Source organism: Macaca nemestrina, chromosome 14 (assembly GCF_043159975.1).
Source record: "Macaca nemestrina isolate mMacNem1 chromosome 14, mMacNem.hap1, whole genome shotgun sequence".
Lineage (NCBI taxonomy): Eukaryota > Metazoa > Chordata > Mammalia > Primates > Cercopithecidae > Macaca > Macaca nemestrina.
The window spans coordinates 78,884,331-78,896,210 of record NC_092138.1 but is presented as its reverse complement, the minus strand read 5'-3'; positions in this window follow the sequence as shown (position 1 = coordinate 78,896,210).

Below are 11,880 nucleotides of genomic sequence, written 5' to 3'. Positions count from 1 at the left end.
TAGTGAGTGAGGTCGACTGTGATCAATCACCCAAATAAATGTCAAGTCACACTCCAAATAAATGCCATGAAGGAGGAAGTTTTACTCAGGAGAGAGAACCACAACAGCTTTTGGAGTTTGTAACAGGGAAGGCGTTGACTAAGTCCTGGAGGACAAGGATGTTTTCCCTGGTCAAGGTCTGTTGACTAGAGCGTGGCAGGATGAGACATTCACTGGGTGAAGAGGGAAAGGCAGAGTGTCTCAGGTAGAGGGAGCTGTGGAAACCAGCAGAGTCCAGGATCCTTCAGCCAGGTGTACCCCATGGTTCCCGGCTCCCATCCTCAGCCTTTCTCTTCACCATTGCCTTGGGGCAGCAAGCAGGGCTTTAGGGAAGTGTAACCGTTGTGCAGGAGAGTGTGTGTACACACACACACAGGTGTGCCTGCATGTACATATACACAAGCACACACATGCATAAACACATATTACATACATACATACGCCCACACGCCCACATCACTCCTTTGCTCAGATCAGAGCTAGGCTCTCTGCCTGCGGCTATGCTGAAATGTTGATGCCCAAAGACTCCTTTCTCCAGGAATTAGAACAAGTTTTAAACCACATTATCTCACTGACTATGCAGAGACCTCTGACAAATGGTGTCTTTTCATTCCACCAGCCTGGGGCAGATACAGGGAACCCAGACAGCCGGCAGACAGGATCGGAGGGTCATGCTGCCCAGAAACATGGGGTACACCCTCACCCAATCTTGATTAAGCTCTTCCTTTTTGCTGTTGGAATAGACCAGAGGAAGGATTGGGATGCCCTGTCACTCAGCTCCAGGCCTTTTAGTTGTTCATGTCATATCAATTTTTCTTTTTTCAAAATGCTTATTTTCAAATGCTAAGAGAAACCCTTTTGTCCTACATAATAGAACTTGGCTTTTAAGCATTGCTGCTGATAAGAGCCTGTGGCTATCCAAAGGGAAAACTTCATGCTAGTCAAGCTAAAAGACAATCTCCTAGGCTTTTTATGTGTGATGCTGTATTAGTCCGTTTTCATACTGCTGATAAAGACATACCCGAGACTGGGAAGAGAAAGAGGTTAATTGAACTTACAGTTCCATGTGGTTATGGAGGTTGCAGAATCCTGGCGGGAGGTGAAAGGCACTTCTTACATGGCAGCAGCAAGAGAAAATGAGGAAGACGCAAAAGTAGAACCCCCCGATAAAACCATCAGATCTCATGAGACTTACTATCACGAGAACAGTATGGGGGAAGCCACCCCCATGATTCAAATTACCTCCCACCGGGTCCCTCCCACAACCCATGGGAATTCTGGGAGTACAAGATGAGATTTGGGTGGGGACACAGCCAAACCATATCATTCTACCCATGACCCCTACAAATCTCATGTCCTCACATTTCAAAACCAATCATGCCTTCCCAACAGTCTCCCAAAGTCTTAATTCAGCATTAACTCAAAAGCCCACAGTCCAAAGTCTCATCTGAGATAAAGCAAGTCCCTTCCACCTATGAGCCTGCAAAATCAAAAGCAAGCTAGTTACTTCCTAGATTCAATGGGGGTACAGGTATTAGGTAGATACAGCCATTCCAAATGGGAGAAATTGGCCGAAACAATGGGGGTCTCTTCTTCCTCAAGGGAATTGGAGGCAGTTGGAGCATTCAGCAATTTCATTAACATTTTAAATACGCAAATGGCAGATATACTCATTCAATTGTCTTCTGGTGTAAACTGATGTGAGAGCAAGCCCCTGTGAAAGCTGGGTTACAGATGGGAATGTTTTTGACCCTTGGGGATGGCCAAATGGATAGGTGGAGGCCATTAGGGAAAGCACAGAGTAGTCACTCAGGAGATAGGAATAAAGTATTTACTGAAGAAGAAAGAAGAGCTCAGAATTGCAGTGGGTCACGAGTTGTATAGGAGACATAGTGGGGAGATTTTTCCATTGCTGGAAAATCTAATTCTCATAGAGGTGATTTTGGTCATAGGAGTTATTTATTGGGATTCTTTGGCTCAGGAAATATGAAATTTAGACAGGACCTAGGGATGAGCTGACAAAAATAGTTTAATGGTCCTAAAAGGGATAATGTGAGGAAGAGACAAGGGAACTGAATAGAGTTTAAATTAGAATTGGCACAGAAGGAGGCCATATACTCAGTGATACTGTAAAAGGAGAATGTATGAGAGGCCCGGGGTTTTCTCAGGCAGGACAAAGTGAGCAGAACAACCAGAACAACATCCCTTGCTTCCCCTCCTTTCTCTGCCAGCCATGACTTAGAAACTTCTTCCCACTTAAAAGTATTGCTCTGCTTCCTAGCTTTTGCCTCTGATTGCTGAGATATTGAAAGCATTCTTTGGCGGACATTCCTCTTTTGGATGGGATAAACAATGCTTCTCATGAGTAGTCTTTCCCCTTGGATTCTATACACTCGGCAGGGCAAGTTAAGGTGCTCTAGGAAACTGGGAGGTGGCAGGCTCAACTCACATCACATGTGGGTCCCAAGATCTAGAATTTAGGAAAAAAGAGTAGAAGCTCATGTAGGTCTCCCCTCTCACATTTCCTAATGCCATTTTTCCACTGATAATACTGTTATTCAGACTCCTGTTTGACACCAGTGGTCCCTTCCTAATGGATTCAGAACTCAAATGGGAGAGGGTGTGATTAATTGATCCCCTAAGTAATCTCAACTAACTTGTACAGGCAGAATTGTAGTTTAGTTTTGAAGAAATATTTTATTTTATGATTGTGAGGTACAGATAGAAATGAATCATGCAGAAGATGAAACCTTCTTTTGAGAATAACAAAATGAAATAACGAAAACAGGAATGAACGTTGAAATAATATTTTAAGTGTTGGACTGAGGGTAGTCTCTTCCAAGGTCCCTTAAGTTTCTGTTGTTTGACAGATAATTAAATCCAAAGAGAGATCCAATGGAGAAATCTGTGTATGTGTCTTGCTCCCAGGAAGGCTGTGAGTGGGGGCTTTACTCATGTGATCATGGAGACGTGAATGGCCATGCAGGACCAGGTTGGAAAAACACTCAAAGATAAATCATTATGGAGAAATATGGACAACTATGACATATCAACTAAATTTTTTTTTTTAAATAAAGCAATATGGAGGAACTTTCACAGGTTGCGAAGGAACAAAGCTCTGAAACCAGATTATGCTGCCTGGTGGTGAAGGAAAAGCAAGAAGCCTGTGGCTGGGCAGAACAAGGGCGGGAAAACCACTAGTAGATGGAATCAGTGAGTCACCTCAAGTAAGGCCTTGTAGGCTGTGGGAAGACTTGGGAAGCAACGAAATCAATTCATTTAATTACCATTTCTTACATAAACCTATTACTAGCTACAAGATTTTTCAACAGACATTTACAATGCAATTACTTTTGCAGATCTAATATAAAATACATTTTAAGCATGATTCATTGGGCTGGCTTATCCCATTCTCAATTTAATCAAAACAGGTATTCCAAATCTCTGGTTGCTATAGGCTTTACAACCACTTATAGGGAGGGTGTCTGTCATCTGAAGCATAGGAAAGTTATCTATTTTTTTTTTTTTTTTTTTTTTGAGCTTGAGTCTTGCTCTGTCGCCCAGGCAGGAGTGCAATGGTATGATCTTGGCTCACTGCAACCTTCACTTCCCGGGTTAAAGAGACCCTCCTGCTTTGGTTTCCTGAGTAGCTGGGACTACAGGCATGTGCCACCATGCTCAGGTAATTTTTGTATTCTTAGTGGAGACGGGGTTTTACCATGTTGGCCAGGCTGGTCTCAAACTCCTGAGCTCAGGTGATCCACCTACTTCGGCCTCCCAGAGTGCTGGGATTACAGGTGTGAGCCACCGTGCCCAGCCAGGAAAGTTATCTTTTAAGAGGAAATTTGAAGTTGGGAAAATAATGCAACCTAACATTTCAGGTGAAATTTGGAAAACCACTTTGACACAGGCCAAAACCAGAAACTGTCTTCATCAGGTTTCTGTGGTCAAGTTAGTGTGGTTCCTTTTCCAGGACCACTCAGAAAAACTGATAGTATTTTTATGAATATTCCTGCCTTGAGACTGGTTGCAACACCCCAAACCTGAAGGAAAGACCAGAAACGGAAGACTGTAGCTCTAGCAGAGCCCACCTCCTCTTGTTCTGGAGCATTCACTGCTAGGCTTTTCTGGTGTGAACATAGGGAACATGCATAGCTCCCCATTGAGGTGGCTCTGAGGCCACCGGCAGAGATGGAGAAGCTTGACCTGCAGTGAAGGGTGTGGTCATCTAATCCTGCCATCCACCATAGGGGAACTATGTATTATTCCCCAGCCTGACTCTGCTCCTTGGCTATCCTGGAGCCCTGGACACCAAAAGAGCCTTCCCTCTTTGCTGTTACTAAGGAGACAGAACCAAGAGGGAGGAACAGCAGAGGCTGAGCCAGTCCTGTGAGATCTATTTAAGCAAGGCCTTAGCAGAACAGGAATGAATGGAAGGGGACCCCAGAAGGGAAATCCCTGTTAACTTCCCACCGTCCTCACTCACTCTAGAAGCTCTGATGCAATCCTTATTTCCCAAATCTCAAGGAATGGTGAAGGGAGTTAGGCAACAACCACCAAACTCACACCCAGTCTCTATGTCTGTCTCTTCCTGATTTTGGAAAATGGTGAGTTGGGGATCTAGAAGTTTTCTGCAGTTGGGCTTTTTTCTGTTATTGGGATTCTGGAGGTTGAGGCTCAGTAAATGAGAGTAGGTAGGTCTCTTGGGCCAAAGAGTGAGTTCAGTCCTTCGATGGAAGGTTCTAGCATTAGCACTTCCTCTCCTGTGGTACCTGTCCAGGAGGAAGTTGGAGCTGTTCTCTACAGCTGCAGCAAATGTCTTCCCCACTCACTATGAACCTATCCAGGTATCTAAGTCTTCAGCATGTCAATTCTTTCCTCCTGGTGGGGGACATCGGTCTTCTCATCCTGGACCATGAATCCTACTGACCTCAGGATACCTACTTTCATCTCCACGGTCTACTTTAATTTTCCTGGTGTGGGAAGTGGCTCCCATATTTTATTAGTATTCAGATTAAGCCCTGCGGGTTTCTCACAGCATCACCTACCCTACCACTACAGTTGAGGAAATTGAGGCCAGGAACAGATAGTGGCTCGTTTTAAGTCCCCAACCTCCTTTTCTTTTATGAAAGGGCTGTTTTTCAAAAGAATGTTCAAAATTTATCTACAGTCATTTTCCCATAAACACTTGGGGGGACTCGTGATGCAATGGCTTCCTCTAATTTGCTCATGGTTAAAACACCCAAACCAAATGATATCCCTTACCTGAAAGTGACCCTCCTCAAGGGACTGCCATGCTCCTTCTCATTCACTTCCTAGGGAAAGAAACACTTGAGCAATCACTATGGAGAGGCAAGTTTGGACTTCTAAAAGCCGTTTGCTTCAACGCAAAGGTAGCTTTTGGAAATGGATCTTGCCAGTTTAAGTCTGAATTTTCATTAAACTTTTAAAGTATAATTCTGGTCATATAATCTTGGTGAGAATTTTAAATGGCTTCTGACTAATTTTCCTAAAATTAGACAAATGTGACATGCACATGAACACTCACATATACACCCCACAGCGCGCGCACATGCACACACACACGCGTGCACACACACACACCTCTTAGTCCACTTGCTACATTCCATTTTATTTTTTAGTGCATGATCTTGTAATTAAGAAGCAAATTTTCTTTGAAGAGACAATTATAGTTATAGATGGTTAGCGAGAGGCTCAAAGAATGTTCCCCAGTATTAATCAAAGACTATTTGCATTACCACTTAGAAATCTTGCTGAAGTTTCAAAATAATAAAGTGAGAATGCTTATAAAAATGTCAAGAACACTTCTCTGCTTAAAGCTGTAATTATTTAAAGAATTGGTATGTCACTGCAAGAGTTCAGGACAGATCTCTCCTCCCTGCATTCTCCTCCACATACAATTTGTAGAATCTTGGAGCACCTGAGCTGCAGCTCGTAAAGTGTACAAAATATTTTATCTAACTCCCTTACAATACAAATATGGCGACCAGGTACCCAAGAAGCAAAGTGACTTGACCAAGGTCATACGAGAGCTGGGTATAGAGTTGGACCAGGGTCCCCTGGACTCCTGAATCTCAGTCCAGATGGTCCGGTGTCTCAAGCTGTTCTTATCCAACCTGAAATCAAAGGCAGTTTTTCAAAAACATACTTTCTTGATCTAATTAATCTCTAAATAGGGAAAGGCCAGGCAATTGGATGAGCAGAAACAGAAAAAGCCAAGTATATATAAAGGTAAGGATACTTTAGCACCGTTGAAGGTATAAGTGACATTCATAGGAGTAGAAGCCAAACCTGTGCTTTATTTATTTTGGTAAATATGGTATTCAAATTAGTTCCTAGATAAAGAAACTAATATTTAATGAGCCCCTATTATGCAATTGACTCTGTAGGCATCACAATGATTCTGTAACATAAGTTATGGTATTTCCCAGAACCCTTAATCCCCTTGCTCTATTTTTTTCTATTTTTTCATCTATCACTGTCTAGTTGAACTATCTAATTTACTCGTAGTACTTATTATTTTTACCTATTTCCCCTTAAAATGCTTCTCAGACCTCCACTCAACAGAATTTAAGCTCCACCAAGAAATGAATTGTTGTGTTTGTTTGTTTACTAATGTAACCAAGTACCTAGGAGTTTTGCTTGGCCCATAGTAGGTATTCACTCAGTATTTGTTGAATAAACGGATGGATGAGTGCTCCTGTACTTTTTTTATGGTTGGGGACATCTGCAGAAGGTACCTACTATATCTTGTTCCTGACCACTTACTCCTCAGATGCTTGACTGATACCATCCTGCATTGACATCTTATTAAAATGTCTAAGAAATGGAAACACATTGCAAGTACGCTGAAATATGGTAGTGGCAGCAGAAATTCAAAAAAAGGAATAAAATAGGGAAATTTGAGATTCAATTCGAAGAACTTGAACGATTTCACATAAGGATTGGGTAGTGTTCTGTGGTATAACACTGCTGGACAGGGCCTCAGAAGACTTTTTAAGTCCTGCAAACCCCTTTCCACATCTGCATGTGTCATTTATTTATTTATTTGTTCATCATCTGTTCATCCATCCATCCATCCATCTATCCGTCCACTCACCTAGTCATCCATCTAATATATATTTCTTAAAAAGTTTCTATGCCTCCAGCATTATTTTAGGAGTTGGAAACATAACAGTGAATATGACAGCAAGGGTCCAGCTTTACTGGCGGTTATAATCTTTATTTATTTATTTATTTATTTTGATACAGGGTCTTTCTTTATCTCCCAGGCTGGAGTGCAGTACTTAAGGTTATAACCTAACACATGAGCTAGAAAGGGGCCTGAAAACATTAAAATTAATCATTTGAATTCATGATATGTACTCTGAAGAAAATAAAGCAAGGAAAGGAAAAAGAGATTGTTAAATTGCGTAATTTCCAAGTCCCCTTCTCAGCTCTGACATTTGTAGACTCTGTGATGTCAGTTCCTCATTTTAAAAAACACCGCACAGTTTAACCACCTAAATAATACCAAAGAAGTTCAGGAAATGCTGTATCTAAAAGCCCTCCATGTACATGTTATAAAGAACCATCCCTTAACTAGGATTTGATAATTATGCTTTGACATTTAAAAAAATCTTAGTTTCATTTAATTTAAGCAGTAAATATCATGTAATTGTTCGCACAGTAAATATCATGTAATTATTCACATGTAAAATAACTTAAAATGCTTCTTGTATTGATGCAACAAACATTATTGAGTACCTACTATATGGCAGGTACTATGTTAGGTGCTGAAGTTACCAGGAAGAATAGTCTCTTTCCTCATGAGAGACTAACCATCTCCTAGGACTTGTGAACAAATAGTGACGGGACACCAAGCCAGTGGTAAGATCTTTTAAGGTGATGTTGGCATGCAGTGCCGAGGAAGCACAGAGGAGAAAGTGACTGACACTGGGGTGGTAGGGGAAGGTCAGGGAAACTCTCAAAGAGAAGTTGGCTTTTAAGCTGGGTCTTAGGGAATGAGAAGCCCTTGCATGTACTTACCATTCGTCTATATTTGAACTAAGTCAAGATAAGACGATGTGATCATTAATCACTCCAAAAAGCCTCTTGATATGGGAATAGTTTGGCCTGATTTGAAAAGAACAGCATGGTCATTTCAGCATGAACAGGTCACAACATGAGAGTGAAACTTTAGCAGTTCCAATGATACACAAGAAGTGTGTGCAACTGCAGCTTTTTTTAATAGAGAGGAAAAAAGGACAAGAAGATAAAATTGAATCTCATAACAACCTTTGGAAAAAACTTGCAAAGACCATAAACATTTACCAAATGCCTTGTAATGCCCTCACTTTATTGCCATTGAGAAAATTAAAGCCTCTGCCAGAAGTGGCCTGCTGAGGTCTTAGCTCCATATGCCCTGGTAACAACCTCAGTGTCATTCTAGTGAATGAGTCAAAGTCCATCATGCAGTGGATCCTGCCCAGCCTGTCTGTAATGGCTAGAGGAGGGGAGTTGGCCAAGAGGCCTTGGGCAGACACAAAGTATTCCTTCTACTCTAAAATCCTAACTCAGACTCGGTCATAAAATTATGACCCTTGTGAGTGCTGGTATGGGCATTAGGCCATTTAGTTCTCACAGTGGGCTGTGAAACAGGACCATCTTTTCTTCCCTTTATGGACAAGGGAGCTGAGGGAAGGACAGGTGAAATAACTTTTCTCATTTGTAGAGCTGGACAGTCGTCGAGGTAGGTTCTAAGTAAGGTTTTATGAATATCAAAAAAAGATTAGTTGGGAATTTCAGAAATGATGCAAATGAGGAATTATTGACATCTGTTTGTAACAACATGGCAGAACATTGATGCAGAGAAACATTCCCAGTGCAGGAAACACAAAGATAGATCAAGTAGCTGTGTCAAACAAGACTGAGTGCATGGTAAGGTATGAAAAACACGGAGAGAAGAAAAAAAAAAACACACACACACAAAAGTATGATTCCAGAAGTATAAACAAGTTCAGATTGCCCAATGAAATTTGAAGATCTTAGCTTCTTAGTTTTAATGGGCCAGGAAGGCAGAGCATAGGAGACAAAGTCCAGGGTTTGAGCACAGTGAGATGTGACAACAGGAATTATTACAATTATTGCAAAGAAAAAAGAAATTCCCCAAGATGCCCAAAATGTGTGACTTAAAATAAAAGTTGCTCCACAGAGGGATTGTTTTGGCTTGATTCTTGGTGGAGTGGCCAGGCAGGGGTGGAAGGGACAGTAATACGTCTCCTTTGAGAATTTCTAACCACAAGCCTACCTATGTCCATATTGGGACTAGAATTCACTCTACGTCTTTGGACCAGAAGCCCCAAAAGCCCCAAAGTAAAAAATTTAGTTTAATGTGTCCCTGGTCAGTATTTTCCAATGTATGTTTAGTTGGGTTTCTACATTTGATTTTAAATATCTTAAAATCAAATAGGAAAAAAAAGAGAGATCATCCAAGAACTGACAGCTTGGCAGCTGACTTCTTAACAATCTCTTTCTGCTGAAGGTCAATGTGAATTACTCCTACAAGTGTGGTGACTTCTTTCTTCATCTACTGTTCTCTTGGTATGGGAACCCGGAAGTGGCCAGTTACAGCCAGAGCTTAAAAGTTCAATGAAACAGACTCTCATTGTGTTCTCTGGTGGGAGTATTTACTCTCTGTGAAGGAGCAGGATTTTCTAGATCTGCAGAACCTAGGACTTCAAGGATGAGAAGCATAAATCCCCCAACTGGGTCACTGGGGATCACGATAATTGTATCTACTCTGCTTCCACCCCTTGGCTCCTAGACCCATATATTCTACCTGTGGAGGAGATATTACTGCAAAAAGATTATTGACTTACAGTATAGACCACCTCCTGGAGGATGGTGCCCCATCTTAGCAAGGTCTCCTCTCTGAGATGGCACTCTGCTGCATCTTCAAGAGGCCATTCTGCCATTCATTTCATCAGACTGGCGGAATGAGGGTGAGATGGATTGTGAAAGAAACAGTGGATTCCCTTGGTACCCACTGCTGTAGTTCCTTTGCTGGAAAATGGGGCCTTTGATCTGAAACAGTGTTGGACGGGATCCTATGTTGGAGACATTCACTTCACGAGTTTCATTATAAAAAATGGACCTATTATCTATTCATTTCTGATTTCCACAGTTAACTTTCTCTTGATAAGGAATAAACATTTTCTTTTCCCCATGACTCTGTTTGGAATTTAGAAAGAATTATCATACCAGTCAGATTTTTGTTAATGCAGGACTGAAACAAATTTGTAGCAGGAATGTTTAATGCCCAGCAAGCCACGGAATCCATGTGACATTTATTTGTAACATTTGTTGGTAGTATATTTAGCACCTCGCTTTTGCAAACAGGGAAGTTATTTTATATGCAATAAGGTGGGTGTAATCGTGATGTTGATGAGACCTGTGGATTTTTTTTTTTTTTTTTTTTTTTTTTTACACTGGAACGGACAACAGCAGAAAAGGATTTACTCCAAAGTTGCCAAAGCTTAAACTTCAGAGCAACTCACTTGCTCAAGCCCCTTTCATGTGCTCATGTGATTTTGTAATATTTTCAAAGAAAGAGCTTTGTGATTTGTTGTGATTTTCTTTCTCATTCCAGATAAATCCTCACTTTTATAATTTACATTGTAGTCATAATTTAGTGTTCTTTTTCTTAAAGAATATACCCGCCCGCCAATTCATTGTCTAAAAACTGGGTCTACCCTTGAACCAAAATGAGCAGGAAGTTGCTCCCTGCTTAAATGTAAATATTTGCGCTCCACTAAGAGACAGACAAGTTAGTACTTATTGGCCTGAGACTGCCTAGGCTGAGTTTTTGAATGTTGACATGTTTCCAGGCTCTGGCTGACTCTGCTTATATAATGGCTTGTCCTCTGAATTAGAAGTGTGCCACTAACGACTTACATATGAACAGCATAAATACCTACATCATTACAGTTTGAGTCTCTGAATAACTTACAAGCTAGTTATTATAGATGAGGAAATGAGAATTAGAGAATTTAAATAACACACTCGATGTCTCAGGGTCGGAGGTGGCAGCTGTAACTCACAATTAGCCTCTGATGTCTCACCCACGGGCCTTGCTGCTCTGCCATAGTGTCCTCTCAGTGGAATCTTTATCCAGATCTCTATGACAATTCTTTTTCCTATTAAAATGGTACCATTATGGGCATGGCTATGTTCCAATCATTATTTATGAATATTGAAATTTGAATTTTATATAACTTTCTTTTTTTTTTTTTTTTTTTTTTGAGACAGAGTCTCGCTGTGTCACCCAGGCTGGAGTGCAGTGGCCGGATCTCAGCTCACTGCAAGCTCCGCCTCCCGGGTTTACGCCATTCTCCTGCCTCACCTCCTGAGTAGCTGGGACTACAGGCGCCCGCCACCTCGCCTGGCTAGTTTTTTGTATTGTTTAGTAGAGACGGGGTTTTACTGGGTTAGCCAGGATGGTCTCGATCTCCTGACCTCGTCATCCGCCCGTTTCGGCCTCCCGCGCCCGGCCAATATATAACTTTATAATGCCATGATATATTATTCTTCTGTTGATTTTTTGAAACCATTTAGAAAAGTAAAAACCATTATGAGTTCATGGGCTGTACAAAGGAAACATGAAACAAAGCTATAGTTTGCTGACCCCTGAAATAGAGGAATGGTCACCAGAAAGAGACAAACTGTCTTTTAGGCTAGCAAGACAGTCATATAACTGAAGATATCACCACCTCTAAAATACAAACATGCCAACCTGATGGGGATCTGGTCAACCAAAGCAACCACAGAAGAAAAGACAAA